A 19,672-nucleotide genomic window follows, 5' to 3' on the forward strand; every position below is an offset into this window, starting at 1 on the left:
GATACCCTGAGTCTATCATGCAAGGATGCAGAGATTTTGTTTTTTGTTTGCCCATAACACAAGTAAATTTTGGCAAAAACATTTTCCTGACTAACTGCAATACAAATCACCATCACAACTAGAGTCAGAAACTGACAGTAGAACTACTGTGTAGGCCATCATTTAAGGAAGGCCCTTCCTGCTTGTTTAATCATTTTGTAGATACTGAAACTCTTATAAAATATCTTAAAACTAGATTTGGGAAAAAATCTTCTTCAGAAGCAAGTGGTTTTCCAGCTTCAAAGACTTTGGAAGGCAAGAAAAAGAATTAGCATCCTGCTGCGTAGCACCAAATGCCACAGCAAGTTCTCTCTATGATCAAACAGCCATGCCCCTCATAAAATTCTATCTTCTGGTCTGGTCATTACTTTGTTCGCAAAAGCAACTATAATTTCCTCAATACCTTGTTTTTTGGTACATAAATAAGTATCTGAAAGATAGCAGATTATTCTTTGGCTCACAATATGTTTTACTATCTATAACTGCTACAAACTTGATGGTCTTCTTTAGAACACTGCTGCAGTAGCCTATGCTATACGAAATGTTCTGCCATAATCATCTTACCTGATTCAGCCCACCTAAAAAAGCTTTCTACGGCACTCTCCATGCACCATTGCTGCCATTTACATCCTACATTCTGATGCAGGCAGCAGCTATGGTGCCAGACTCTAGAATAGATATAGTGTCTAGTATATTTCAGCACTTCAGGGGTCCATCATCAGTTTTCCAGGCAAGACAGAAAAGTTCCCAGTTTTGGATTACATTTTTTTTTCTATTCTTGTCAGCTTACTACATTCAGCTGTTTACTTCCTATGAAAAACAAAGGGACAAACAGCATCTAAACAGATCTTTTTGAAATAGCTCTCCGAGGCTATTACATTTTGTTATTCCAACCCCAACCAATCACTTCCAGGCACAGTCAAGGCTTACTTTACTTGGGCTTTAGCTATTTCCTTGGCATTTTGGAAACGGGTGAACTCTAGACATAGAATACAAGCAGCTACTTGGTAGTCAAGTCACACATTTATAGACTTCTCTAGATCCAGGATGAGATTTGCTGACGGTGTTTAAGGGGCCCTGGATTCTACATTCCTCTGCCTCCTGTGCTCTCTTAAGATTTGGTAATGATCCCATACAGCTTAAAGACTACTGTGGCAGTCATGTAAGGAAGAACAAGGTATGGTACAGTTGTGTCACTGCTCTTAACATAACAGTAGATCTCTTCTGCAGCAGCTGTTCCCTTTTGAATCTTTTTAAAAGTTTTTTTTCAAGTTCTTAGCTTCTGGTATTTATGCCCTACATTTTCTGCTTGTTTGAGCCTCGTGCAGCAACATGCACTGCCTTGCAGCTGTGTGCCACAGCCGGGCAGTTAAATTCAACAAATTTTCCCTAAAACCCACACAGAAATAATCATCTCCTGAGCTCCCCATGACTAATTCTGAATAGCCACCCCTAATGACAAATAACATCCCACGGTGCATCCTGCATCAGCTCAGGCAGGAACTTGCAGCACTGTTAGGCATCCTATTCAACCGAAGTCTGAGTACTGGTTTCATCCCAAGTGAGTGGAGGACTGTCACCGTCATCCCCTCTGCACAAAGGTGGAGCATCCACCAATACAGGCAATTATACACCCATCAGCCTAACTAGCCTGATTTGCAAGGCCATGGAACACATTATCAAGGACAATGACAACCTCCAAATGCTTGATCCCACACAGTTTGGTTTTGTCAAGGGGACATCATGCCTATTAAATTTGGCAGACTTCTTTGAGTCAAGTCACCAAATCCATGGATGAGGGGAAGACAGTGCATGCTGCCTACCTTGAGCAGGCCAAGGCCTTTCAACAATATTGCCCACTCAAGCATAATAGATAAACTATCCCAGCTTGGCATAAATACATATGTGACCAGATGGGTAGCTAATTGGCTCACTGATAGAACTCACTTGGTCAAAATAGGGGAAGCTACCTTAACTAGTAGACCCGTAACGAGTGGTGTACCCCAGGGATCGGTCTTGGAGCTCCTGCTGTTTGGGATATACTTCTCAGAGGTACAAGCCAAAACCAGAGGTCTATGGCTGACCAGGTTTGCAGATGACTGCAAGCTGGGCACGGTCATCAACTCCCCTAGTGATGTAGACTGTATACAGTCAAAAGGATGACAGTGACATGCACGACAGCCACCTCCTTGACCATGGTAGAAGAGACAGTTGAAATGTTGACATTCATGTGTACACCCATTTAGAAGGACGTACACAGGGCAGGGACTCACAACACTGATGTAAATGGTAGGTTTACAAACTATGGTCGACAGAATTTGTCAACTTTGTTGCGAACATACAACCTACTTAATATGTATGAGTTGACGTTATTTGTCATGGAAATCACCGTTCGCAGAAGTGATTTTCATGTTTTTATAGTAAACCAATGTAGACATACTACAAGAGGGTCTCACCCAGAAAAGTGACTGGTGGCAGAAACATGATCACAAACTAAATGCCAAAAAATGCATCATCATCCCCTTTAGGGAGAGTGATGTCTCCACAAATTATCACATTAAGAATGTCCTAAGCACGCAAGCAGTTGTGAGGGACCTGGGAACCCAAGTTGACAGCAATCTAACTTTTGACCACCATGTTGCCTCCATTGCACAGAGAGATTTCTACATGGCTCATCTCGTTAGTAAGGGTATTTCTTTCAGGAACAAGGAAGTCACAACTTCCCTGTATTCCTCCCTTATCAGGCCTATCGTAGAGTATAACAACCCTTTCGGCATGTATCTCATGAAGCACATGCAGCAGATGGATAGACCACAGAGGTTCCTGACCAGGAGGATTCAGGACTTCAAAAATCTATCCTACACAGACAGGCTAAAAGCCCTGTCCCTCTACGCTGTAAGACAGACTCCTCAGAGGTGCTCTATGTCTGGCATACAGAGCAATCCCTGCCCCCACCTTGATGAAATTGCTGCCTATCCACAAGCCAAACTTCTCTAGAAAAAAGTAGGTCATTGTCCCACTGTACTCATCCCTCATTAGACCCATTATAGAGTACAATGGGGTGTTTTGGTGTGTACCTCACAAGACATCTGCAACAGCTGGAAAGGCCGCAGGAATACCTCACTAAAAGAATCACAGGCCTAAAGCAGATGCCCTATGCTGATAGTCTAAAAAAACTCCAGCTATACTCTGTGGCATATTGTCTACTCAGAGGCGATCTCTGCTTAACATACAAGACAATGTCAAACCCTGAGCTGTTGGACATACTCTACTTAAAGAAATCCCAATCCCTCAGAGCCACACGCTCCAGGGATCTAAACCTTGTCATCACAAAAAACAAAAACATGGTGGAGGGATAGGTTCCTGACCCAGAGACTCCCCATACTCTGGAATAGACTGCCCATACATGTCAAGCAGAGCACCTCCTTGGCCCTCTTCAAAAGGAACCTTGACGTTTGGATGGGAGATGGGAATTTCACCCCGGGGATCACGTCAGTCGCCCTGCTACACAGGGGTCCAGGGAAGTAAATATTGTGGGAAGAAATATCCGGGGAATTGTTTGGCTAGGCTTGTATAGGCCCAAGGGCTGATTGCCTAATACCAACCTATGAACCTAAGAGACTCCCCATCTGTGGAACAGACTCCCTCTCCATGTCAAGCAGAGTACTTCATTATCACTCTTTAAGAAAAACCTGGATGACTGAATGGGAAATAGAAAATACACCCCCGGGATTCCACCAGTGTCCCTGCTGAACAGGGGCTTCGGGTGCCGACTTGTGGGAACATGGGCTAATTTACTAGCTAGGTTTATAAGGGCCTCGCGGCCAGTAGCCTAGTAATTTGCTATGATCCTATGTTGGGTGTGAATGACCCGAGACGTACCTCACTGGACTACATGAAGAAACACATGGTTGAGCTCTCATGTATCCCAGGCAGGTATGTCCTTAGCCTTAAGCAACATACTACCCTCACCTAGAATGATGCCAAAATATAAACAAAAAAGGATTGATTTCAATAATTGGCTCAGTTTTTGTTGTTATTCAAAGGGGATCCAGTTCCTGTCGGCCTGGGAGGTCATGGCTAACAAACCTTACTGCACATGGCACCTCTAGGCTTTCTGCTGCTGGCAAAGGCTCTTGCCTCCTCATAGTGCCTCTTTTAGGCAAGATCTCGAAAACAACATTACTGACGTGAAATTAACCAATCAGAACAAAATAAGGGTCATGCTGCTAAATGCTAGGAGCTTAAACTAAAAACTGCACTCCCTGGAAGCATGTCTATCATTAGAAAATGTAGAGGTTGTGCAGTCACAGAAACCTGGTTCAAGGCCTCAGGGAGTACCCTGGCCTTGCAAGGCTAAAATGCCTTCCACACCTAACTATGCCAAAGCTTGCACTAAAGCCCTGTACAATCACTTGCATAAGTGTATAAACTCGGCTGTACTACCAGAAAGAATCAAAGCCAGAGACCCAAGTAAAAACAGGGTGCCATGGTGGACATCCAGCATCAATAAATTTTACAATACATGCAAAAATTTGCTGTCCAAGAAAACAAAGGCAAGGTCCCAACAATGGAAAGCATCCTCCTCAGCCTCAACAGGCAAATAAGGCAACTTGTCAAAACCTCCAAGGGCTCCTTTGAGAGCAACTTAGCAAGTACAGCCATGGATAACCATAAGGCTTTTAACAGCTATATACATAACCTAAAGGGTAGGACCCAAGCATGTGCAGAACTAGTGGCCATCAGTATCACACAAACCCCACAGAGATAGCAAACCTGCTAGCGGATAGGTTTGGTGAAAATTGCACTCCCTTATTCTCTCCCAACTTACAACAAGCCTTCCCCCAAACTCCCTCCCCACCCTAAATATCTGAAGAGCAGATCCTCAAAGCCTTGTCCAAGGCAGAAAACACAGCCTCTATGGGACCAGATGGCATCCCAGGCTGTCTTCTAAACAGGCTAAAACATGAACTAGCATCACCACTAAGTACCCTTTTCAATCACAGTCTAACCACAGGCTTTGTTCCTGTGGAATGCAGAAAAGTTATTCTCCTCCACATAAGTGGCCTGGCAGAAGACCCAGCGGAATTACAGACCCATAAGCCTGTCCAGTCTCATCTAGAAGGCCACAGAATGTATCATTATGGATCTCATAAATAAAACACAGATGACCTCTGAACCTTGGTTCCTACCCAATTCGGCTTCATGAAGGGCAGATCATGTCTGTTAATTCTAGTGGATTTCTTTGAAAATGTGACCAAAGCCATTGACGAGGGAAAATCTGTGCACACAGCATACCTCTACCTGGAAAGGCTTTCGACACAATCCCACATTTAGTCATTACCAATAAACTTAGCAAACCGAATACAAACTCCTTCATTGTAAAATAGGTTGCCAACTGACTAACAAACCAGACAGACACTATTAAAGTGGGTGACTCCACATCAACCCGCAGACCTATTTGTTACCAGTGGGTGCCACAAGGGTCAGTGCTGGGCCTCATACTGTGTGGTATATACTTCTCAAAAGTTCATGTCAAAATTACAGGATTGTGGCTGACGAAGTTTGCAGACAACTGCAAACTAGGTGCAATCACTGAATCCCCAAATGATGTCAGTATACTCCAGAAGGGTCTCACTCAGACCAACAACTGATGTATTAGTCACGGTCTCAAACTGAGCTGAAAGAAATGTATCATTCCCTTAGACACAAACAATGTCCCTTCACACTATCAAATCAACAATACCCAAAGTACCCATACAGTTGCAAGGGACCTGGTATCACATGTTGACTGTGGCCTTAACTTCGCTCACCATGTGTCTACTATAGTAAGGAAAGCTTTCCACGTTACACACTCGATTAGTAAAGGCATCACCTAGAGAGCAAAAGAAGTTACAGCTCCCCTATACTTGGCATTTAGCTGGCCCATAATTGAGTACAACACCCCGTTTGGCATGTACCACACTAAGCACCTACAGCAATCAGAGAGACCTCAGAGGTTTCTAACAAAGAAGATCAAGGTGCTCCAGCATGTGCCTTACACAGATCGACTAACGTCCCTGTCGCTATACTCCATATCATATAGCCTTCTTAGGGGAGACTTAGGCCTGGCCTACAGAGCAATCCAAGACCCAAACCTAATGAACATGCTGCATATCCATAAATCATACGGAACTAGGCCCACCCATTCCAGGGACCTAAATATGGCCTGCGACTTAAATAGGAAATACTGGAGGGACAGATCTACATCCCAGTGACTGCTGCATCTTTGGAACAGACTACCAATTCATGGGAAACAGAGCACCTCTATGACACTATTCAAGAGGGACCAGGACGAGTGGATGGGGCACCGTAAATTCTTACTGAGGGTAGAGTGCACAATCCTCCTAAACATGGAGAGTCATCACTAAATGCAATCTTGGGTAATAAAGAATAATTGTGTAAGAACTTACCATAACCTTAGATGTCCTTCTCTTCCATGTTGCAGTATTCATGACAGTAGGGAGATGGCTGCCTGCAGCATCGGACATCTGGCCAGTATACCAAAGTCTTAGGATAAGGGGTACATGCAACTTTACATGTCAGAGCCACACACCATCGGCTATAAAAGTGACGTCTGCAGGTACCCAACTCAGAACTGACTGCCACATACAGTAGTAGCCCTGAGATACAAGAGGAAATGAAGCTTTTCAGACCCACCTATACCACCAGTCAAGGAGGTAAATGTATTACAGAGGTATGTAGTAGTGGTTATGTGCCCTGTTTGGATGTAAGGAAGCAAGGGAAATCCCACCCAAGAAAGGATAAACAAATGAAAGAGGGGGTAGGAGGGGGGGACTGAATACTGCAAAATGGAAGAGAAGGACATCTAAGGTTATGGTAAGTTCTTACACAACTATTCTCATGTTGCAGCATTCATAACAGTATGAAAAGTACCAAAGCTTTAGGTAGGAGCCCGGGAAGCAGGTTGGGGTTGAGGAGACCCTGTAAAATTGACCTTGCAAACACAGCCCTGACTCTAGAAATCAAATCTAGTTTGTAATGCTTGGTAAAAGTATTTACAGAAGACCAAGTGGCTGCCTCCAAAATGGAAGTGTAGTCAACATTCCTAAAAAAGGCGGTTGAAGAAGCAGCTGCCCTAGTAGAGAGAGCTCTCACATTGGAATTTAATTATTTTCCATGAAAGGAATAGGGAAAGGAGATTGCCTTAGAAATCCACGAGGCAATAGTCTGTTTTGACACTGCCTTCCCGAAAGCTCTAGGGTGAAAGGAGACAAAAAGCTGGTCAGACTTTCTAATGAATTTGGTCTTGTCCAGGTAATACCTTAGTTGTCTACGAACATCCAAAAAATGCAAAGTTCTTTCTGAGGAGTTTTGAAGTTGGGGGAAGAAAACAGGAAGATTAATGGTCTGATTCAAGGAGAGCTCATTAACCACCTTAGGCATGAAGGAAGGATTGGTCCTGAGGGAGACAATGTCTTGCTGGAAGATAAGGTAAAGAGGGGTAGCTATACGGGCATGGATTTCCGAGACCCTCCTGGCAGACGTAAGGGTCACCAGCAGTACTTTTTTCCCCAAGTACATACTTTAAATTATGCTTAGTGAGCTGGTTCAAATGGAGGCAGTGCGACTTTTTCAAGCACAAAATTAAGATCCCATGATGGAGGGAAAGGTGTACATGAGGGTCTGATGTGAAGGACCCCTTTTAAGAAGAGTTTTGCGTCTAACCTGGTTGTCAAAGGAGATATCAAAGGAAAGCAGGAGGAGATGGCTGACAGTGCATTTTTACAGAAGAGTATTTCAGCCCTGAATGTAGAAGCTCACACAAGTAAAAAAGGACCTCGGGTACTGTAACAAGAGAAGGGTCCTGTTTGTTCTTGAGACACCACCTGGAGAATCTTTTTGATTTTGATACACAATTCTTCTGGTACTAGGTTTCCTGGCCTCCTGCAGCACACCGAGTATGTCCTCTGAATACAAGTGCCTGAAGGGGATCAAAATTCTATCATCCATAGGGTCAGTTTGAGGTCAGGCACCTGAGGGTGGATAAGAGACCCCCTGTCTTGTGTGAATAGGTTGAATCGGTGAGGAATCCTGTGGTGCTTGCCCTTGGCTAATAGGTATAAGTAGGGAAACCAATGCTGTATTGGCTAAAAGGGGGTCACTTAAAGGACTTTTGGTTTGTCCCTCTGGATTTTCCAAAGGACTTTTTGAATAGGTGTGAAGGAGGGAAAGCATAGACATCCCTGCCCAAGAAAAAGAGAAGGCATCCACCTTCCAAGCCAGTGGATGTGGGCTGCTGGTGCAAAACAGAGGCATCTGTCTGTTCTGGGGGGAAGCAAACAGATCTGCCTGAGAAATACCCCGCCTGTGAAAAAGATCCAAGAAGACCTCCCTGTGAAGCATCCATTCGTGAGAAGGTGCTGAGGTTCTATTGAGGGTGTCTGCCATCACATTCTTTGCTGAAGGAATGTACACAGCTAGCAGGTGAATGTGCAGTTTTGCTGCTAGGGACCAAATCTGAATTGCCAAGGTGCAAACTGGATAGGACCTTGTCCCTCCCTGCTTGTTGATATACCACACGACAGTAATATTGTCTGTGACTACCTTCAAGGTGCCTGGTAGGAGAATTTGTTGGAATATTTAGAGTGCCAAGAGAAGGGCCCTCATTTCATTGATATTGATGTGATCCTTTTGTCTCTGGGTGGACCACTCTTCCTGGACTTTGTTCTGGTTGTTGTTGATTTCTAGAACTGCTCCCCAACCCAGATCTGATGCATCTGTGTACAGGTGTTGTGAGGGTGGAGAAATCTGCAAGGGTATTCCCTGATTGAGGTTGATGGAGGAAATCCACCATTCCAGCTCGTTTTTCAAGCATGGGAGAAGAGGGAGGGGAACATCCACAGGATGAGAGTGTTGGTTCCACAGATTCTTCAAGACCCATTTGAACTTTCTCATATGCAGCCCTGCAAAGGGAAGCATGGGAATTGAGGATGCCATGTAGCCTAGGACCCTCAGAACTTCCCTGGCTGAGATGGTTTGGAGGGGAAGAAGAGTTTGGAAGTAATGAGTGAGGGCTTCCACCTTCTAGCAGGGGATGAAGACTGCCATCTTGTCTGTTTTTATTCTGCATCCAAGGAAGACAAAATCTCGGGTAGGTGTGATATGAGATGTTTGTTGGTCCACTGTGAACCCTAGGTCTGCCAAGGTTTTGCACACCATGTGCAGGTGATGGTAAAGGGAGTGGCAGTCCTGCTGTAGGATTAACAGGTTGTCTAGGTAGGGGTACATTTGTATGCCCTGCATTCTGCAACGAGCGATACCCGGAGCTAGACACTTTCTGAACACTCTTGGAGCTGTAGAGAGCCCAAATGGCAATGTAGAAAACTGAAAATGTAAGGAACCCACTAAGAAGCGTAGGAATTTCCTGCAGCTGGGGTGAATGGGGATATGAAGGTAGGCATCTTTCAGATCCATGGATACCATGAAGGCTTGATTGGGGATAAGGGGTAAGAGATGATGCAAGGTGAACATCTTGAAGGTAGACACCTTGAGAAGTAGATTTGAAGGTAGACAAATCCAGAACTGGTCTCCAACGACCATCCTTTCTTGGAACCAAAAACATCCTGGAGTAAAATCCCTTGTTTGTTTGATCTGGAGGGACTTCTTCTATTGTGCCCTGAGCTAGCAGCTGATCGAAAATTGGAGGGAAGAGGTGAAGCTGGCTTGAAGGGGGTTGAGGTGTCCCGTGGAAGGGAAGAACTGTCCACCAAGTCATAAAACAACCTTCTTGGATGATGGATAGGACCTAAGATTCTGTGGTGATTTTCTGCCAGGAGGGTAGGGAAAGGGCAAGGCAAAGGGACGGGGGGGGGGGGTAGATGTGGGTAAAGGGTGTGAGTCACAGTGGAGGGGCTCTGTCAGGGTCAGGCTGCCTCCAAAAGTGAGTAGTGGTTGAGGTGGAGGAGGGTCTAGGAGTGGTTTGCTTACTAGGGTGTCTCCGTCCTTTAGATTGCGGAGCAGTAGAGTGAGAAGTCTGCCTCCTTACAAAACTAGTCCTTTGTGGGTAGTTCCTGTGGTATCTCAGAATGGGCGAGAGTAGCAAATGTGGAGAGATAAGCTCTGCTGAAGCAGTGCCAAAAAAAGAGCCTTATTATCAAGTGGTACATCCAGTAATTTGGCTTGTACGTCCATGGGTAGGGGCTAGAGTTTCACCCAGGAGTACCTTATCAGGACCAAACCTGATGCTGCAGATTTGGATGACACTTCTACACAGCATCATAACTGCACTTGGAGTGCCTGGTCACCTGAGAAGCAGTAAAGAGCAGGGTGGAGAGCTGAGACTTAACAGGAAAATCTGGCACATCTGGCATCAATGAAGAGACCTTGGACAGGGTAGCTAGAACAAACTTGGCTATGTGGGTTTGACAGTTAATAGCTCTAATGGGTAGAGTGGAAGAAATATAAATTTTCTTCCCCTGTCTATCCATGAATTTGGTATCCTTATATGTAGAAAATAGAGAAGAAAAAGGCAGCTGTCCTTAGGATTTGTCTGCTGACACAGCAATGACTGCTGTGTCTCAGGGGGATGGGTTCTTGTAAAAGAACTGTGCATCCTAGGGGGACCTTATAAAACCTATAAGGACATTTAGATGCTGGGGGCTGAGAATCTGGGTTCTGAGATACAGCCTGAAAGGCATCATGAAAGGCTGGCAGCAGGGGAGGGACTGCAGATGGAGAAGGCTGGTCCATCTGCAGTTCAAAATACCTCTTTTTAGTCACAGAAACATCAGAGACCTACCATTTTATAATGCTCTTTCATAAGTGTAATGGTGTCCCCAAAGGAGAATTCTTCCCCAGGAGAATCAGGAGTAATGGTGTCCTCCTCCTCAGGAGGAACAAAGTCCTTGGGAGACTCAATTTGGGAACAGTAAGTCAGGGATTCATCAGAAGAAGAGAGTTCTTCCTCTGACTCCTCCAAGGCCTGCACAGGCGGTAGGACTGGTTGGGGCACCTGAGACTGCAGGGCCTGGAAGGCTCTAAAGAGGTTCTGAGAAAAGGCTTCCCATTCAGGTGCTGGTTCTGTAACTCTGTGTTTTTCTTTTTGTTTCTTCTTAAGAAAAAGAGTAGTAGTAGTCTGTTTTGGAGCCAACACCGGGGTAGATGGTAAGGCGGTAGAAGGCCCCCCGACGTCACAAGCTGTGGTTCCCCCTCACCATCAGGGCCCGATGGCTGATCAACCTCAGTGGATGTACTCTGCATTTCTGCTGAACCGACTTCTACCATGGTTCCCGGTTCCAGCGGTTAAACAGACGTCTGATGGGACCCTGGGCTAACATCTGCCTCAAGAGTCTCACCGGACTCCTGAGGTGCAGCATAGGCGTCGGGCCTAAATTTTCTGGCCTTCTTCTGAGGCGGCACCTCAGAGGTACCTACCCCACCTTCCATACCTAACACCAAACATCGGAGCCTTTGGTTTTCTTTTAAAGCAGCTACCCAAAGTTTTCGGTACAAAGCACTGGCAGATGTCACAAGACTTATAGTCATGGCCTTCCCCTAAACAAAACAAACACTAATCGTGAGTGTCCTCATGTGGAATTTGTTTTCCACAAGCACACTTTCCCTTCCTAGCTGACATGTACATCAGGAAAGCAAGAAGGAATATAATCAAAAGTGTACTCATCTGCAGTAGGCAGCCGAAGTCAAACGAGCAAACGGATTCCTGGAGCTGGTGATCAGAGGTCCGTAGACTACTGTGGCAGAAAAGTTCTGGGTTGGGTACATGCAGACGTCACTTTTATAGCCAATGTTGGTTTATGGCTCTGACATGCAATGTCACATGTATCCCTTACCCTAAGACTTTTGTATACTGGCCAGATGTCCGGTGCTGCAAGCAGCCATTTCCCTACTGTTTTGAATACTGCAACATGAGGACAGAAGGACAGCTAGCATTTCTATGGTACGGAGGATGAAATGGCTAGGCTTAAATGGGTCGACAGCCTAGTAATATCCTATGATCATCTAACCCAGAGATTTGCAAACCTAGGACTATGGCTTGAGCAGTAACTAAACTTCAATTTCCACATATGCAAAGTGAGAGCCAAAATAAACTGCCTCCTCTTCTGGGCCAAAAAGTTCTCCCCTTTTCTATCCAAACCAGCAATAGCAGCCACTGGCAAAGGAATTCTCCTTTCTTAACTTGAACATGGGCTCCCAGTTTTTGCTTCTGCCAAGAGAAACACTACCACACTTTAGACTAACAGCATCTGCAGATTCATTACAAACTCACCACTCTGTGAGCATCACTGCATCACTTTAGAAAAAGCTGAAAGGCTACCCATAACACAAAGAACTAACCTAGTTTTAGGACCCCAACTCAAAAAACCTCTCTAACTCTACATATTTACTCCCCTTGCAACTAGAATTCACATAAAAAACCTCCTCATACAACCTGAGACAATACTCACACACTACACCAACTGTCTCCCTAGAACCAGACTCCACAGCGCTGCACATGCTTTACCCTCTCACTCTTTGGCAAACCTTCCCTGTAGACATTAAGGAAATCAACACTTATTCCAAATTAAGACTTTAACTCAAAAAGCACTTCAAACAAACCAAATGTTCCTGCTTCAACACAGGACACATCACCTAACTTATCTCCTTTCCGAGTCTTTTCTCATCTCTCAAGATTAACTGACTAACCCTTTAGAAACTAAATGTACATATTGTAGGTTACACTCCAATTGCTTGTACACTGCATTGTGCTGTGCTTGTATACTAGACTGTATGATTAGTCTGAACTAAGTTGTTGAGCTCGAGATTGATCAATATCGATCAGCGCACTACCAGGTAAACAAAATATAAAAAAAATGTTGCTTTTGGACAGTAGATTTTTTCAGTTTGTTTAGAAAAGAATACAGTGTTCTAAAAACTCAAATCCTTTTCTGTGGTTAGAAAGCTCCAAAGTGTGGTGCTTTAGGTGTCCACATTTTGACATAGGTAGCAGCTAGGGCATAAAGACAGTGCCCTAAAAACATTTCGGAGAAGGGACCGATGGAGAGACTGATCTTTGGCAGGATGTCCCGTACAGCTTACACTACCTCTCAACTGTCCCTGATTTTTGTCTTAATATGTTAGCTCTATTCCCTCTTAATCCCTCCTAAAACTAGTGACTTTTGGAGGAAAGGCTGTGAATTACACTTGATGAATAACAACATATAGACTTTATTTCAAAAAACGTATTTTAATTCATATGCTCTGATTCTGTCAATGTCTCAAAAAAGGTCCTTGATTGTCCCCGATATTATCTAAATCTATCCCTGTTTCTGTGCCTTTGTCTGCCCATTATTTCTGGCGTCGTCCAAAATTCTTGACAAAGAAGTTGAAAGGTATGATGCATCTCAAACTCCTGGACGTAAAGTTTAAAATTTTCTGAAAAAACACTGATGTTATGAAATCCCTGTAAAGATGAATATAAACCCACTTGCCTGAAAAACAAGCACATCTAACAGTTCATATTTAACAAAAGACTTAATGTCAGCTCATTACAGTCCATTTGTACTCGGCTGTGGCACCAGACCTGTGTCACACAGAAGAAAACCCGTTGCTGAATTCTATCCCACGTCCGGCAACTAACAAGACAACTCGGAATCCGGATTTCGGGAACTACTGGTCTTTTTCTCTGACACCATACCACGATTACAAAACAATGAGACAAAACGCAGGTTTTAAAATGCCTATTCAGAACATTCAACTACACTCTTTGTAGTAGACTGAGCACCCCCGGCCGTACATATCCATATCACAGCCTATGTCACTATAGATACTGCACCTTCTCTCTGACATTAAACCTAACATTAATAGTTTAGTGTAAGAGAGCTGACTGGACTAATATCACGTGTTCCTTCCAAAGAAATAAAAAGCTATGCAGTCAGACCCGTCATTTAACACGATACAAAGTTATTTGTTTTCTAAACAGTTAGACAACTCCAAAAACACAGATCGTATCAACCTAAAGGTAAAAGCAACAAAGCAATGTCTGTATATTCTATGGGTAAATTCTCCAATTCAAGAAACACACATAAGTAACTAAGCGAACAAATCAAAACATCTCCAACCGCTTGATACCCATCTCAATTAATATGGTATATAAGATTTTACAAAAACATAACAAACATACTTCCTTTGCTCAAGTACAGCTTGCCTCTGTGACATACACTCTAAAATCGTCAAACGCATAACCCTATCCAAAACCCGTAGCCTGCGTTGTTACTGTAAACAATTGCTTCCTGGCCTCAGATCTGATCAAAAGAACCACGTTTTTCTGTACAATACAGTACAGGTTCAATTTTATGACAGACTTCATCCACCCTTCCACCACCACGACCATTTATTTACCTTTTGTTTTGACAAGTTCACACCCGAGCCAATTAGAAAACTTAATATTTAACTACAAAGCACCAGACGTTAAAACCAGTGAATTAGTCCTAACAACACGCAAAGCTCGGACTTCACCAATCTCCTACAAGAAACTGTTACCAGAACTCTTGGTTCCCAGAGAAGAAACAAGGTGGTTGTTCTCCAAGAAATAAAAGTCTAATTTTGCAGCGTTTATTCTGATTTAAAAGCTTTTTTTTGTGTATATTTTTTGTATATTGTACTTATTTGACTGCCTGCACTTTTAAAAAGTTGTTTTTTTGTTTAAATAATGTTTTAACTGTTGTAGGCTACACACTAAAGTGTGATAGACATTTCTGATCATTTGTAGTCGTTTAAAGCTGTTTTAATTATATTTTTTTACTGTTTTTGCCTTATCTTTAAAAAAAAAAAAAAATCTTTCCCACTTTTCTAAGCTAGTATAGGCCAGTTTTCAGGCTAGTGCTGAATTCAGGGCTGTGATACTAGTTTCTAAGTTGCCCATACCTTACTTGGATAGAAGGAAGTTTCTCTGTTCACCTGTGAGAGAGGGGAGCGTTGAACAACCTATCTGTCCCTGGAGGAGTGGTTCCAGCCCAGAAGTTAGTAGTTTATTGGCCATTTTGGGCTTTCTGTCTCTTTCATTTCCGTACTATAAAAAATGCGTTTGCACGGTTTTGCGCATTGGGCAGTGCCGGTTAGCTACGGTTAAATTATTCCCGGCTCCACTATGTCTCCTCTTCAGTTTTTCCCTTGAAACTAGTTTAACTCAACCTAAGCACTCAAAAAGCATCTTACAGCCCACCACTTGCTCAGACCTAATAGCAAGCACTAATATACCCTGACACTGATTGCCCAGTAGGGCAAGGCTCTTTATTCACCCCTCACCAACCAAGCGACTAAGCAGCTCACCCTACTATTCAGGCATGACCAAAGGGCAACTTCAGGTGCACTCTCCAGTTCAGCTGGTGAATCTGGGTATCCTGAGACAATGTTACAACTGCCTCATGTACAAAGACAACCCTCTCCTCCTATCACAAAACACTAACATATGCGAAAGATGCAATTATACAGCCATACCGGAAGCTAAGCTAGGCTGTCTCCACCCAAGACTGGAACAGACAGTCAAGAGGAGAAGGTTAACACTTGCACCACAACTCCAGCCGCATACAGACCTACTAAAACAGCACTGGCAAAAAATACACATAAATACACAAAATCATACTCGGAGGCTCTAAATAAAAACCTGCAAAAGCATCAGAGACCTCCAAATCAGACACCCAAACAACCTGCACTTCCTGTCACAAACCAGACAACACATAAAACACAAAATCAGGGTGCCGCACAATCACAGCCCTTAAGGCAAAATAACATACCTAATACACTAGTAATAGGTGACTCTATAGTCAGGCACACTGACGTCCCACTCACTAGGCTGGACAAGCAGAAGGTTACTGTTAGCTGCCTGTCGGGAGCCAGAATCCGCCACATAACATTAGCACTCAGGTCACTCCAGAACAAGTCCAAATATGACTCTGTCATTGTTCATGTTGGTGTGAATGACCTGAGACGTACCTCCCTGGACTACATGAAAAGAGACATGAAAGAGCTCTCTGATCATTTAGCCCAGGCTGGTATGACCCTGACCCTGAGTAGCATCCTCCCCTCACCAAGAATGATACCTCAGTATAAAGAAAAAAATGATCAATTTCAACAATTGGCTAAGCTTCTGGTGTCATTCAAAGGGGTTCCAGTGTTTGTCAGCCTGGGATGACATGCTGGACAAGCCACGTTGCTTCCCAAGAGACCACTTGCACCTGTCACCCCTAGGCTTTCGAATACTGGCTAAGGCTCTTCCTGCCCCCATAGTGCCTTTTTTAGGCAAGACTCAAAAGTCAAACCCACCTCCGTAAACAGCACAATTAACAGAAAACTGAGGGTTATGCTACTCAACGCCAGGAGTTTAAATCTCAAAATGCACGCACTCAAAGCACTCCTCAGTATGGAGAACATCGACATCTGTGCAGTAACTGAAACCTGGTTCAAGGCTCCAGAGAGCACCCCAGCACTACCGGGCTACAACTCATACCACACGTTTCGGCCGCAGAATATGGACTGAATCACAAAATGAGGGTGTGTATCCATATTCATCAAGGATACCTACACCTCCAGGTTAGTGACGCAGCATGATACCTCTGAGATCATCCATGTGCAACTAACATCGGGCAGATCTACAGTGCATATTGTGGCCTGCTACAGATCACCCTCCATGACCCAGGACCACCACTCCACCTTTCTGGAGACACTGGAAAACATGAAGGATCTACCAAACACCCTGATATTGGGCGATTTCAATTACCCTACCATTCACTGGGAAAACTACTCGAGTACAAATTCCCAGGCCCAGCACTTCCTGGAATTCATCAACTCAAACGCCCTGGATCAGCTGGTAAACTCCCCTACCAGAGGTGAAAACATATTGGACCTGGTCATCACCAACATGGACGACAGGTATTCCACACTGTCAACCCGTCACTGGTCAGATCAGACCATAAACTAATCACTCTGGATGTCCACACCCCACCACCACCCCCAACTAAGGAAACCACAGTAAAAAACTTTTCAAAAGCAAACTTCACCTTACTTAAGACAGAGGTGGTAAGTTTCACAGCCCCCACACTAAAGGATAATGCTGCCCAAGATGCAGAAACCTTTACAAATGCACTCTATGAGCACCTACAAGGATGCATGGATTGTGCCATCCCTAGCAAAACCAAGACTCACTCCTCTAAGAGAAGGAAACCAGTTTGGTGTACCCCTGCAATAAACAGGCTATACAATAGAAGGAGGAAGCTAGTTCAGAAAAAAAAGCAAATCCCAAGAAGGAAAGACTTCCCTGATCAGTATCAGTAAGAAACTGAGGTCCCTCATGAAATCATCCAAGGCTAACTTCGAAAGAAAAATAGCCAAGGATTCAAAAGGTAACCACAAAGCCTTCTTTAGCTATGTTAAGAATCTAAGTGGCAACTCGCAGATATGCACTGAACTAGTGTAAAATAGCACAAAATATACTGAACGTACTGATATTGCCAACATCCTGGCAGATAGATTCAGTGCAAACTTCACCCCGCTCTCATCTCCAAAAGGGCCCACAACAATACTGGAAAAGTGTAGTGTTCCAAAATCACAGACGCACAGGTGAAAACAGCCCTTTCAAAAGCCAAAAACACAGCATCAATGGGACCAGATGGTGTCCCAGGCTGCGTTTTGCATGAACTACAGAACAAACTAACCCCCCCCACCTAAACACACTGCTCAACCTCAGTCTCTCCACAGGCTACTTGGCCATAGAATGGTGCACAGCAATGGTTATTCCTCTCCACAAAGAAGGGGCCACAACTGACCCTGGTAACTATCGCCCCATAAGCCTGACTAGCCTGGTCTGCAAGGCTATGGAGCACATCATCATGGAACTCATTAAGAAAGACATTGGGAACCTCCAAACACTTGACCCGACCCAGTTTGGCTTTGTTAAGGGAAGATCATGCCTACTAAACTTGATTGACTTCTTCGAGACAGTCACCAAGGCCATAGGTGAGGGAAAGGTGGTTTACACAGCCTACCTTGACTTCGCCAAGGCTTTCGACACCATTCCCTACTTGGGTATTACAGAAAAACTCACCAGCCTGAACATAAACCCCTACATCACGAGATGGGCTGCCAACAGTCTTACAGACAGAACTCACACAGTAATAATAGCGGGCTCCAGGTCCGACTCTAAACAAGTCACAAGTGGTGTCCCACAAGGCTCAGTCCTGGGACCCCAACTGGTCGGCATATACTTCTCAGAAGTACAGGTAAACACAGGAGGACTATGGCTAATCAAGTTCACCGATGACTGCAAACTGGGAGCCATAATTGACTCTCCGGCTGACACGGACATCCTCCAAAAGGGCCTTACTGAGACGGACACTTGGTGTCAAAGTCATGGCCTCAAGCTAAATCCCAAAAAAATGCATAGTCATCCCATTTGGGAAAAACAAAACACCCACGAATTGCCACATAGGTGGCAGCCCCCTTAATACAGAAGAGGTAATAAGAGATCTGGGGATCCAGGTAGATAGTAATCTCTCCTTTGACAATCATATTGTCAACGTAGTTAGGAAATCCTTCTATGTGGCCCATCTAATTACTAAAGGGTTCACATCCAGAAATAAAGAGGTTATAGTGCCCCTCTACTCGTCACTCATTAGACCCATCATAGAGTACAATGCTCCATTTGGGATGCACCTCACAAGACACTTCCAACAGCTGGAAAGACCACAAAAGTACCTCACCAAGCGGATTACTAGTCTTAAACATATGTCCTATGCAGCACTACTGAAAAAACTCCAGCTGTACTCAGTGGCATATCGCTTACTCAGAGTTGATCTCTGCCTGACTTACAAAGCCATGTCCAACTCAGAATTGATGGACATGTTCCATCTAAAGAAATACAAGTCACTGCGACCCTCACACTCTAGTGAGCTAAACCTTGCCACAACAATAAATAGAACATGCTGGAGGGATAGATTCCTGTCACAGAGACTCCCCATGCTTTGGAACAAAATTCCAAACTACATCAGGCCCTCACTAACACTCTTCAAGAAAAACCTTGAGAGTGGATGGGTAACAGAAAATACATCTCTGGGATCACTTAATTGGCTCTGCTTGACAGAGGATCAGTTAATTAATCAAAGGGGCGGCGAAAGCCGACACACTCTGGCTAGGCTTATAAATGCCCTCGGGCAGATAGCATAGTACCTATCTATGAACCTAAGGGAGGAAAATAGTTGTTGCAAAAGGAGGCGTGCGTGCATGAACTTCAAAACCCGATCTCTATATTTTGGCTGGCATTTTAACAGACAGATAATATCGAAAAATGTTTTGCCAGTAGTTGTAAATAAACGAGGTTAATATGAAAGAGTAAAACGCTAAATACAGACAAGTTTTTTTATATACATTGTATGCACAATACAGTCGTCCTGGCGAGTGAGCCAAGATCTGCCAACATCTCCTAACACCGTTAAAATATGTACAGTATAAACCTTATATAAAATTATTCAACGGTTAATCCCCTTACTTCTGAAAAACAACATCTCGTTGTACGTGCTATAATTATCTTAACTATCTCCTGATTTTTTTGAGAAAAGTGTTAACTGTATAAAACAGCCAA

The 19,672-nt window shown here is 44.0% G+C and overlaps 1 protein-coding gene across 4 annotated transcripts in view; it reads right to left on the minus strand.

Moving 5' to 3' along the window:
* Positions 1-14,569, minus strand: part of ENY2 (ENY2 transcription and export complex 2 subunit) — a 363,037-nt gene extending 348,468 nt beyond the window's left edge. For 2 of the 4 annotated variants that reach the window (XM_044065755.1, XM_044065756.1), the window contains exon 1: positions 14,440-14,568. The gene's annotated coding sequence lies outside the window, so the exon portion shown is untranslated. Of the gene's footprint in view, positions 1-14,437 lie in introns of all 4 variants that reach the window. The other 2 variants (XM_044065753.1, XM_044065754.1) reach the window with 2 other exon arrangements.
* Positions 14,570-19,672: the final 5,103 nt, after the last annotated feature.

The sequence above is a fragment of the Protopterus annectens genome, chromosome 3.part0, assembly GCF_019279795.1.
Source record: "Protopterus annectens isolate FY-2018-M chromosome 3.part0, PAN1.0, whole genome shotgun sequence".
Lineage (NCBI taxonomy): Eukaryota > Metazoa > Chordata > Ceratodontiformes > Protopteridae > Protopterus > Protopterus annectens.